Genomic DNA, 11376 nt, shown 5'->3' with positions numbered 1-11376 from the left:
ATAAACAATAAATAAATAAAATATTAGAAGCAACGTCGCACAGCAGCCGCTAGTCGTGCATCAACCACTGCGGCAGTAAGAGAGAAAGAGAGAGCTGCGGCAGCGCGGTCGGAGACAGAAATGGAAAAATAAGTGTCCCAAAGAAGCCCGCTTGTGGACGAATGCGAGAGTATCCCCCCTTGTCCGCCAACAGCACCCCCACCCTCCCCCTCCCCCTCTCCCTCTATCCCGCCACCGCCTTAAACCATTCCGCGCCGTCCCCCTCACCCCCGCGGGCACATTGAAACAGCCCCACTTGGAGGGAGGCAAGCGGTCTTACCCTCCCCCATTCCAGAGCGAGACGTCACGCCGCCGGCTCTTTTCTTTCATTGTCCTCCGAGAGAGCGGACCCCAACTTCCCACGCTCCTCTTCCTCACAGCCTCCCTTTTCCACTGCCTCCCGCCGCGTCGCCGCCTCTGCTGTCGGTATGAAAGAAAGCTTATGGTTCAGTCTCTTCCCCACTCCCTGCGCGCTGGATTAAATCCTCCCCCGACTCGAAGGCATGCAGTGAAAACGCTCGCCGCCCCTCTGTGCAGCACGGCGAGAAGCGGCGCTCAGGATGTCGGCCACGGACCCCGGAGGTCACAACAGAACCAGATGACGCTTGTACCGCCCTGTCATACAAAATTCTATTTGTGTAGCCCCACAGCGAAGATGAAGGCGCTGTTACGGTGTACTTTCATCCACACAAAACATCTACTCCCTCTCTTGGACAACGCCGGTTATGTCACAGGCCTAGTGTTGTTGTTGCGACGCTTTGAAATGATGCACCTGGAAATTTTTCCCATCGAAGTGCACCGCTGCGCTTTGTAACTCCGCCGAGGAGTGAGCACAGCCTGCGGTAATGCACCAAACGTTGCAGTGTAAGCTCGCTTACATGCGAGCACTGCCTTCTCCTCTGTCCCATCGTCATACAGCCCCCGCACACTCTCCACCCCCAACCTGCCTCCTGGCCTGGCTGGCTGGAGTCCTCTTCACGGAAGGACCAACTGGCGTCGATACTTCAGGCCGCCGACCTACTGGGGACATTAATTTGTGCCCTTATTAAAGTTCTTTACTACTACTGCTCCTCACTGTGAGACCCTGCTAGCCTACCTGGTAAGAGTCAACGAAAAACACTGAACTTCCTAGTCTAAACAACGAACTTCAAGGAAAACAATATCGTGTCCTTTATTCGGCGTAACCACCGCTTGAAAAACGTGTTTGTGCGACGCATGGAAAGCACGAACTCTGCCGTTGAAATGTAATTCAGTGCTGATCTCAGACCTCAAGTAGAATACATGTCAACTTCTTCTGCATGTCCTGCCCGCGGTTAGTGCCTAAACTAAAGTTTGACTTACTGCCTCGCAGAAGTCTCCAGCGAAGCCGTAACACGGTGTAATAACTTGCAGGACCCAAAAAGAAGAAAAAAAATCTTTTCAACCGTACGTACAGCAGTTCTCCCTTCATGACCTTTTTCCATGCGATTTGCTTACGGTTCTCTTGGCCTTCAGATCCATGCAAAAAATTCTACGAATAAATATTTACTCACGAATAAGTATTCGCATAATCCGAATTTTACTGTAACGGGCGCTTCAGAGGGAACACTCCTGGCGCTCTGCACCTTCTTTCTCCGAGCGCCTCGCTCGCAGCTTTTGAAGGAACCACCAAACTCCCTCACCGCCTCGTGTGCGAAACCACTTCGCTCCTCCTCTGTGTCTCTCGCGTGCCCCCTCCCCTGGCCTCCCGTTCTCCGGTGGAGTCCAAGAGAGGGTGGGAGAACACAATTGCGATCCGAAGCCGATCAGCTGCTGCTGCTGCCGAGCGGCAAACGCACCATGACGGGACCGAACTCGCTGGGTGCCGGGCTCTCCAGCCTCTCTTCGAGCTGCCCCACCGCACGCGGCACGAAGGGACGGGAGGGGGGGGTAAGCACAGACGCAAGCACAAGGCAGCGTGCACCCGTTCGTGCATGCGCGTGACTCACGCCGGAATTAGCATGCGATGACGCATCGCAAAAGCTCTCCAGAGCCTGCAGCGCCCCTCAGGCCAGGCACCCCCCATGTCCGAAAGATCCGAGAGTGTTAGGAGAAAGTCTAGGAGGGAGCCGCGTTGGACAGAGGATCGCTACTGTGCACGCGTCGCTTTGCTGGGGAAGCGGGGATCTGTTTAACGCCGCTGCGCAATGTTCAAAAGCCAGATAGATTACTCTGGACCCGACCTGTGGAAAAAAAAAAGAACAGAAAAGAATGCGCGAGGAAAATTTGCGAGTGAGAGGAGCACGGCGCATTGAGGAGCAAGGGCACACAAAGGTGCAAAAGGAGCGGCGCCGTAGCTTGTCTCTTTCTTGTCAGTGTCCTCAATTGCGCCGTGCTCAGATCAACTATCAACCAACTATAGCTCGCACTAAAGTCCAAACCAGGCAAATATATATGATTAGCCGTTAATTTGTAAGCCGAAGAGTGCGAAATAATATTCGGCGAAGTAGGAACAACGAGCTAACAAGAATAAGTAAAGCCTTGAAGAGGCAGTGCTAGCTTGAAACAGGTAACATTTCTTTTTCTTTTTTCATTTTACGAAAGAAACTAAAGCAACGACGAAGGACGGATGGACAAGGAGCGCCCGGGAATGATGCGCCTCTAGGAGGAAAGAAAGCGCTTCGTTAAGCAGGCGCAAGGGTGCGCCAGACGCAATTAGGGGCGGCCCGCCCGGGGGCAGAGTGAAGAGGAACGTGGCCAGACCACGCGTCCTAGATAATGGCCACGCGCATACGTCAGGCCGGCCTCGGACACGCGTTTCTGTCAGCGCCCAAACAGGACAAGAAAGAAAGGAGGAGAGGGTGCATGCACGCGCTTCCAGCTGGTGAGGCAGCCAGAGAGCCACCCTGCTCCGGAGCGCCGGGTTGCCCGGTCTTACAAAACGCAAAGCCGAATGAGGCAACCCTTTCGCAGTAGGCTCACCCCCAAACTCTGAAAGCTTCCTTACCTCAGTAAGGAAGCCTTCATTGCAGTGAGGTGCCCTCATGTCAATCTGAAAGCTTCCTTACTGAGGAGCCCTAAGTAAGGTCGTCCTTGGCGCCTCCTCACAGTTAAGGCAGCTGCCAGCTGCCTTCATGCGTCCTTACGTCGCTCCTGGCCCTGGAGGAGGGCTTCACCTCACTGGAAGAAGTGACTTCGCACACTCACGCGGGCGACGAGACGCGGCGCAAGGACGCGAGCCCGGCGTGAGCGCAGTTGAGGAGGCGGGAGAAAATGGCAGCGAGGACTGACCGCTACGCGGGCGACACGAAATTTTTTAACCGTGCTTGTGAAAACGCGTTCGATGAAGTGTACCTGTATCCTCGAATAGCTAGGTCGCTTCGCGACGCGGTGAATCCAGTGGAAGTGCACTCAGAGGAAGAGTTTGCGTTCAGATTCCGCACCTCAGAGTACTGTGAGAGTTGCAATAGGTCGGCCCTGAACAACTCCGACTTATATTTGGTGTCGGGGCCACAAAATAAAAATTAATCCCAAAGAAATACGTTAATCAATTCCTGACCGCTTTCCGCGAATACCTCTCTGCTTTAATACTTAACTCGGCTCTCTTCGGTAATTAATTTTTATTTGAAACGTAAAAAAAATCAACGAGGTGAGACAGTTCAGTATAGACATCAATGAATCCGCTGCCGTGACTGAATGGCTACGGCATTCGGCTACTGAGCTCTAAGGTTGAGGGATCAAGTCCTGGCCGAGGAGGCTGCATTTATATGCAGTGCAGACGAAATACAAACTCGCCTTGGTGCTCTGCAACATCAAAGCACGTTAAAAAACCCGAAGTGGTTGACATCAATCCGGAGTCCTCCACTGCGAAGCTTCTGAGAGCCATGAGCAGTTCGGGACGTACAAGTACCAGATATCATACCAGAAATATATGCAAAAACAAAGCAAGTATGTAGCACCGTGGCTGCGACAGTCACAATAATATCATCAGTATCGTTAATATCACATTTATTTCGCTCGATATTACTGTTTTTACAAATATATACTCTGTGGTAACGCAAAGGCTCACTACCCTTTCTAACAATAAAACACATTTCCGATCATCCTACCGAGTTTGTTATCAAGAATCACGAACTGCCAGCACTGAGGCGTACATATACTATGAAATATCAGCGCCTCGACCAATAATATCTTCCACATTTGCGAGGAGAGTTCCCAAGAAAGGCGATACAACATGCTACAATACAGAAGGAGAGAGAGAAAAACCATATTTGCACAGCGACCCTCGAAGGGTCGTCTGAAAGATGCGGGGCCTAACCGAGGATGTAATAGAGGCCGACACGACTGTAGGTCATTCTGTCGCCCAAGCTCTTGAGACGAAAAAACGGCTGTAGTGAATGGAAACTCCAGCGCTACGCAGCGAGATGCGAGGCCCGCACGCTCATGAAAACGGGTTCTTCAGGGCGTCTGCTGCCTTACAAACTGACGCGCGGGGGCTGTTTTCGGCAAGAAAGGAGAGAATGCAAGAGCGAAAAAGGCTGTGCATACACCTGACGCCGCCCGTCTCAGCCCGCCCTCATTTGTAGGCGGAGAAGGTGTGGAGGTCGTGTGCCTGGAGCTGCTCTCGCCATTTCAGTCTTGACGTGCACAGACTGTCGAGCTTTCAAGAAAAATATTACGTTGAGGCTTCAATTATATTTCCTTCTATTTATGTTCGTGCTCTTGTTGGGCTACATCCTAGTTCGGCATGTAGTATGTGTGCCGACGTTTTACCAAATTTCGGCTTTCAAGTCAAGAGTTTGACGGAATCCCGTCTGGTCGGGATGGAGCATGACGAAAAAGTAAAAGGCACCGAAAAAAAAAAGAGAGAAGAAATGACCGCATTTAATGCAACGATTTTCCGCTTCACCTTCATTGTGAACAAGGCTCCCGAGTGGGAGCCGAAACGTCATGTTTCTTTTGGTCAGTGCCTTTTATTTTTTCGTCATTTCGGCTTTCAGCGATAATGATCTCAGCAGTGGAGAAAACGTCAATAAGCAAATTAAAGAAAAGGAACCGGGACACTACCCAGGTAGATTACAAAGCTTAAGCAGGCTTGTTTGAGTTCGTACGAGACCAGAGGTTCATTTGCAATGATTTAATTTGCGCATGCGAATATAACAGCGAGCCTTCTGCGTGGCGTTCAAGACCAATTGACGGCCCCGGACAATTAAATGCAGGCCTTGAGCTCTAATTTGACAAAACAAACCTATCACACAACGGCACATCTGTTCCCCACCGAAAACTAAAAGACATTCCGGGTAAAGGATTACGAAGCTGCCTTGCGGCTATGCTATGGGCCAAGACGACCAGTAGAGCTGCTGGCAAGTTTCCTCGATCCAATTTCTTTCGCGTAAGCTTTCGCTAATCTTGTCTTCCCTATTCCTCCTTGGTTCAGCGTTTCTGCCACTTGCCTTCCGTCTTTCAGAGCAGTTAATTGGTTTCTATATCTCACGGTTTGCGCACGTAACTCGACCGCTTGGATCCGATTGGCATCAAGACCGCCTGCACGCTGCTCCAAGTAATGAATGAGACAACTTCTTTTTTGTTGTTGTTCTCTGTGCTTTTATAGGTCACACCAAGGGCGGCAGTGAATGGCAAGAAGGGATATCGGCACACACACACACAAACGCGACGGTGTCGCAACCACCGGAACAAAGTGTCAACGTTTGGCCCCATAGCCGCGCCGTCGATTAATCAACCGTAAATAAAATACAATACAAATATATGATTCCGCTGCGACCTAAAGAGAAAGAAAGAAAAAAAGAGAGACATGAATGAATGTCGCAATAAAGTGACGGAAAACCGCGGGCTACGAGGAACAAGATCCTTAATGGCCTCCTATCTCTCGTTCTACTCGAGGAGGCCGGGGAGGGTTGCGCCGAGCTCTACACACACCAGTCCCCTAAAAACTCGAACGTCTCTCTCTCTCTTTCTCCGTAAGGAGATAAGGAACATCGTATGAGCGAAGCTCGTGCAAAGCCTGGCAAAGCTGCAGCAGTGTACGGTGCCCTCAATCAAAAGGCGCTTTCACGCTGGCGCGTATACGGACAAGCTGCACGGCAGGCACAGGGCGGAAGAAATTGGAACGGGGCGGCTGTGGCGTATTCGCCAAGAGGAGATCTGGCTCTGAATGAAGCGGGCAATGGCGTCGTCCGACCGAGGCGGACGAGATAGGGTCTGAATGAACCACGGCTCGCACAGACGCCACGGTTGGCCAACAGAAGCAACGGCCGGCACGCGTGGACCAGATGCAATCGTTAGCTGGAACCGGGGCGTTAACTAATGGAGGCTGAACGCCCGAAACATACTAGAGCGGTATAGTAAGCGCCTTGTGTATGCATGAAACGGATTACAGAGGTATAGCGAGGGCGTGTATGCATTCATTTGATGATTACTATTTTATGCTTCGGGAGGGGGACGGTTGAAGGAGTGGCGCCGCCAAATTACATCGAATGCGGGTGAGCTGATAGTTTTTCTGAAACTCAACGTGTTTGCCCTTGAAAAATAATAAAACGAGGGAAAAATAAAAGGCTGCAAAGTTTCAGCATACTTTCACAGTGGCGTATAGTAGATTGGAGGCTTTTCGTTCCATATGCTTTCATGATATACTTAAGTCCTCGTGTTTAGAGTGTAGGACCGCTACGGAGTTTGGCTCTGAAGTGCCAGGAGCCCAAGTGTGCTACGGCGTAGCCCATGAAGCAGTCTCGATGGCCTGGGAATTCTTTACAAATAGTGCGCAAACGGGAATTGTTAGCGAGGGCTGTCGGCTACATTTGCTTCTAAAAAATAAAACGTTCTCCAGTTCCTACGGAACCAAAACACTGGAGATAATTCGTTTCTAATCAATTCCGTTCGCGCAGCCATCCTTGCTGATGGATCTTCAGTATACGACTCTTAAGAAGTTACGGCTCATGACAGAGCGCGGAGTCGGCACAAACCGGCCTCCAGCGTTTCGCAAATAAGACGTCACGGTCTATACGGCTCTCAGTGAAGCCGCGGAGGACACATTCCTGGCCTACTTTCTCCCAGTATACCGACACACTCTTACTCTCTCTCTCTTTCCCCCACTCCCTCAAACACGCTGATCGGCCCTACCGGACAGCAGTGCGCATACTTTTTCCAGCTCAAACACGTCTCACTCCACCACTGCCTAGCAGTGGATATAAACAAGCACTGCAAACACAGACACCGCAACGAGGCGCTGCTGCGCGAACAACGAGGGGCAGGTTGTCAGCGGGTTTCGCGAACTCAGCGGCGGACCTCGTTAGCGGCACCTGAGGACGCAAGCTGCGCACCCAGCGCCGCTCGGTCGCAGTTCGCGTGTGCCCCTCGATGCGGCCGCAACGATCGCGATCGGAGAGGGAGAGAAGCGGGCGCGGCCGCTCCCCGCGGCGGACTCGTCACTAAATAGTTACAACCTTGAGACGTCTGGACAATGGGCGAACCCAGCGCTCTCCTTTGCGCGGAACGCTGCTGCTGCTGCTGCTGCTCTTGCGAGGCAGGCGGCGGCGTTCCCCTTGTTGAACGCGACCGGCTGTTCAATCGCAAGAGGAGCGAGCACGCAAGCACCGGACAGGGAAGGACCGGCCGCACGCACGCAACTCGCGTTGACCTTGCACGCGAGTACGGGGGGGTGCCGTTGTACGCGTTCTTCTTTCTTTTTAGCTTCCCGCGTATTGCGCACGGTGACTTCGCGAAGTAGGTGGAGGCGGCAGAGGTATAGTGCGGGGTCGGCTCGAAGAGGATGACAGGACCGTGCGCGCGGAGGAGTTTCGTATAGTAGTTTCCGCGGAGGCCCGATTGATGTTCGCTTGACCCGGACGCGTGTTTGCGGAAGGAACGGTGTCAGGAGGGGGCGGGATGCTGCCGCGAAGCCGAGGAATGTAGCGCATTGTGGAACGGCAGGGAGGAGGGCCGCCGTGACGGGAAAACAGAGAGACGGATGGCTCTCGGGAGAAGACGGGTGGGTCTTGGGAAAGCACGCGTTGCGTACAGTCCGCGAGAAGACTCGCGGTGTTCGAGAGTATATACTTTTTTTGCTCCTTTTGCCGCCTCACGTCGTTGGAAGCACAAAGAACATGAGCCGGCCTGAGAGTGGAGATACGAACGAAAGCCTCAAAGTGTATGCAATGAGTGACGAGTCATTTGTACACCGCTCACGCGTTGACCACTGCCTCCTGACGAGATACCAGATAGTACCGGGAAGTCCTCACATAGGTCACCAAGAAAGATACAGGTATTTCACAAACGTCCAAAGAGCCTTCTATCATTATTCTTGTTTAATTTTCTGGTGACCGCCTGCTGGCCAGTGTTGAACGAGAACAGGTGGACTCAAACGCGAGCCTGATCCTAATAAGTCATTGAGTGCGGATTTTTTTACGCTGTGCGACCTTTTCCGGCTTTTTTTTTTTTTTTGTCCCGTATATACTAACTAGGTGTAGGAGGAATGCGGCTCTAGAACTGCATCTGAAAGCCTGTGCAACTTCAACCCAGGGCTCCCAGTAACCTCAGGCTTGAACGTCAACACACGCCGTATAACTAAGACAAAAAAAAAAGCGAAATAATCTATTGTCACGATTTACTGTCCTTTGAGTACAAAACTGGTAGAATACAAGGGAGCGGACTGCCGTGACGAGAGCTTCGCAACTTATAGTTCGCGCTGCCAGAGCATGTTTTCCAACAGGCGCACGTGTGCATGTAAGCGGAGTTCTTTGACATTTATTTTCTCCTGAAGGCTCATTAAAAAAAAGAACAAAAAATGTTTGGAATAATAAAGAGGGAAGGCAAACCGTAACATGCTTATACAAAAAGAGGACCAAATTTACCAGTGACATTTCTGCGTTATTAAGCGCTAAGATTTTAATAGGACGGCAGGAAGGATCACTTCATTCGACGTCTGAGCGCCTCTCCATCAATGCTTTTACTCCAAGCAGCGTATAACAGAAGCGAACTCGAAAAGAACCGATCGAGACGCGGCTCGTCAGGACTCAGCAACGAGCGGCAAGTCCAACGCCGACTCCCACATGGCAGCGGGCCACCACTGGTGGGTGCATGAGCGCCGGGGGAAAAGGCGACGCGAGGAAGCGCAGCTCTTCTGCCTCCGGTGTCAGCGCACTCTGTGACGCGGCGGCAGCTGCGGCCCTGACACCGTGCGCTGCCGGGGGCCGACGGCCGGCGAGCAGCGCTCTCGCTTCCCAGGCGGCGCACGAGCCAAAGACCGGCGCGGCAGGCAAGCCGCGCAGCTGCTGCTATTGCGGAGACGGCGCGGCGGCATCAGAGGCCACGCGCTCTTTGCGCCGCCGACAACAGGAGCAACGCGACGGTGTCACCCGCCGCTCGCCGCGCCAAATTGAGACGCCCAAACAATGGCACGCGCGGCGATCTCTGGCAGCAAGCCGCGGCGACTCAACGGCTGAAAGGCGTTCCGCGAAGCCCGTTCAATAACACTGGTACCATGCGTGGTCTCGTGGGTGGCCTCCGGTACAGCGTTAAGATGTTCGCGCGTTAAGGAACGCCGTCTGTTGTTGGAAATAAATAGAGAGACTCGTTAAACAATACTTTCTCGTCCAGGTGTTTGCTTCAGAAGCGAAGCAGCGCTGATTCATCTGGATCGCCCCTATTTGCCTTCGCAGCACGAAATAGAGAGACACACACAATGGCTGGCGAATCCAGCGCAGGTGTTCGGAGGAAGACATCTTCTGGAGAGAACTGCAGCGGTCTTAACTTTCGCAGTGAAGAAAAGCTGTATGACGCGGTTTCTGTGACCCCCCTCCAGTCGCTTCCAACCTCACAATGTGAGAAAGTGTCATCGTTCCTTGCGACGTTATAAAAATCGCCTGAGGCTTGTAGCCGGTTAGAGGCAGGAGGAAGCTGCAAGCTAGCATCTCGTATTGGCGGATGGCAACTCACTTCTTTGCTCCCTTTTCTCTGGTATCCTAATACGAGGATAGCACTTAATAACGAATGCAAAAATTCCACCACAAATTGTTTCCTTTCTCCTCTAGCAAAGTTACACGCGACCTTCGGCCTTTATTATTACAAGCACATTGCTTTGAAAATGAACTTGAAAACTGCATTAAACTCAGAAGGGTATATGCTTGGGCTTGTTGGTTCATAACTGAAAGGTGAAAAACGTAGCGCAAAGAGACGAGGACACAGAAAGACGGACAACACACGGCGCTAACTTCCAACAAAGGTTCATTTCAGAAAGAAAGGTGGTTTTATAACGACATCACGACCAACACGCCATCAAACCATGTGCTAGCAAAGCGTATCAGCCAGATATACAAGCTCTTTCGCCATCAATGATACAGAGGGGGTACTAACACAATCATCTTTCAAAAGTGATATCCATTCCGCTTCTATGATTTCTCGTGTCAACCGGTTATTGTGCACTTTCAAAACCATGCATTGTTCAAGAAGCGGTATGCAGTGACATTAAACTGCACTTGAACTTGAAAACTGAACTTGAAAATGAACTTGAAAACTGCAGCATCTAACTGCATTACACGTTCGCGACGCGACAGCATTCGAAGCTGTTGATGCCCTTGTCGCAAGTGACCGGTGGTACTTGGGAGACCTATATTGTTCTTCCCGAACAATGCTCTTTCGAAGCTCTCCCCGTACAGCATGTGCCGCACCACCACCTGCCACACTGTTGGCAGGTGGAGGCCTTCACGTAGACGATCCTGGTCTGGCGACGACACGACCCTCCAGCCAATGGGGTTTCTACGCTCCGGTGACGTCACTTACGACGTCACTGCATGTCAGCCATTCAGGATTTTTTTCTCGACTACGCCGTTCGGTCGCCGCCGGCTTTTTCCTCCGATGAGGGTTCAATGCTATCGCATAAAATAAGTATACAGTAGAAGGTCTTCTTTCATCTGCTTATGTGCGCTTGACTGGGAACACATGCTTCGGAAATGAGCGTTCTTACCAGGGATATTAGCGTTCTGACATTCCTATCCCGGTTTCGTCCGCCATGGAGGCGGGGGCAGTAAATCGAGGCGAGAGATTATTTCCGCGGAGTCAATGTCGCAATGCGCTTCTTGATCAATTCCGAGCCGAGAAATGCTCTCTCGGCGGCTGATCGAGAGGCCACGAGGCGACTCCCGTGAGCTTGGGCTTCCATATAGTATATATAGCGCGCGGCAGTGCGACGAGCTCAGGGCACGTCGCGATCGCCATGGCAACGCTAATCCCGCTCGCCGGCCTCTTTCATCCACCGAAACGGCGAAAAGACCGCGGGAGGAAAGAGGGACGGGGCCGACCGTTAACGGCCCATAAGGCCAACTGGATGCCGACGGCCAATGGTTCGGAACATAGCGGACCGTAAGG

General features: G+C 52.0%; 1 protein-coding gene across 5 annotated transcripts in view; it reads right to left on the bottom strand.

Moving 5' to 3' along the window:
* The window catches only part of rols (zinc-RING finger and ankyrin repeat domain-containing protein rolling pebbles), a 282854-nt gene that overhangs the window by 228068 nt on the left and 43410 nt on the right, over window positions 1-11376 (bottom strand). The gene's annotated exons all lie outside the window — the stretch shown is intronic.

Source organism: Amblyomma mixtum, chromosome 6, assembly GCF_055824585.1.
Source record: "Amblyomma mixtum isolate Tamu chromosome 6, ASM5582458v1, whole genome shotgun sequence".
NCBI classification, from domain to species: domain Eukaryota; kingdom Metazoa; phylum Arthropoda; class Arachnida; order Ixodida; family Ixodidae; genus Amblyomma; species Amblyomma mixtum.
The sequence above is the reverse complement of the archived record's forward strand: the minus strand, read 5'-3'. Positions and strand labels throughout refer to the sequence as shown.